General features: G+C 40.8%; 1 long non-coding RNA gene across 1 annotated transcript in view; it reads left to right on the forward strand.

The window, feature by feature from the left end:
* Positions 1–861, forward strand: part of LOC106877310 (uncharacterized) — a 30,569-nt gene that overhangs the window by 28,373 nt on the left and 1,335 nt on the right. The window lies entirely within an intron of this gene.

Here is an 861-nt window from a genome sequence, read left to right on the forward strand (position 1 = left end):
AGTTTTTAATAACTTCCTTAACTTCACAACCAAATGCACGAAATTTTGTTACAATATAAAGAACAAAATGGAAATTAATATGCATAGGTCAAATTTTGCAACACCTCACATCACATAGGAAAAATGACATCGCTTAAATGGCAGCCATTTTTGGTTTCACACGCCCGTGCCCTTTCCAAAACTTGCACCATAACACCCTAAAGAGTTTCAGACCCCACTTATCTGATTTCTCTATTGATGTTCTCTATCAGTTGCACCAGGGTCTCCGGTTTGTTAACGTAAACCCTTTCTTTCATGTTTCGTCACAAGAAAAATCCGGGCTAGTCATCTGGGGAACGTGAAGGCCACTCAAAGTAGCCCTCACACATGGTTCCAGCAATATGGGGCAACTGCTCATACCGCAAGAGAAACAATACAGTTGCTACGGCAGTACTTTGGAGAGCGAATAAACTCCCACTACGGCGATGTCAACTGGCCTTCACGTTCGCAAGACTTGACTAGCCCGGATTTTTTCTTGTGGGGATACCAGAAAGAGAGGGTTGATGTCAACAAACCGGAGACTCTGGTGCAACTGAAGGAGAACATCAATAGAGAAATCAGATAAGTGGGGTCTGAAACTCTTGAGGGTTTTATGGTGCAAGTTTTGGAAAGGGCACGGGCGTGTGAAACCAAAAATGGCTGCCATTTAAGTGATGTCATTTTTCATATGTGAAGTAGGGGCGTTGCAAAATTTGACTGATGCATATTGATTTACATTATGTCCTTTATATTGTTTCAACATTTCATGTATTTATTTGCAACGTTACGGAAGTTATTTAAAACTGAAACCCATCATTGACTTTTGAGACACCCTGTATATAT

The sequence above is a fragment of the Octopus bimaculoides genome, chromosome 1 (genome assembly GCF_001194135.2).
Source record: "Octopus bimaculoides isolate UCB-OBI-ISO-001 chromosome 1, ASM119413v2, whole genome shotgun sequence".
NCBI classification, from domain to species: Eukaryota; Metazoa; Mollusca; class Cephalopoda; order Octopoda; family Octopodidae; genus Octopus; species Octopus bimaculoides.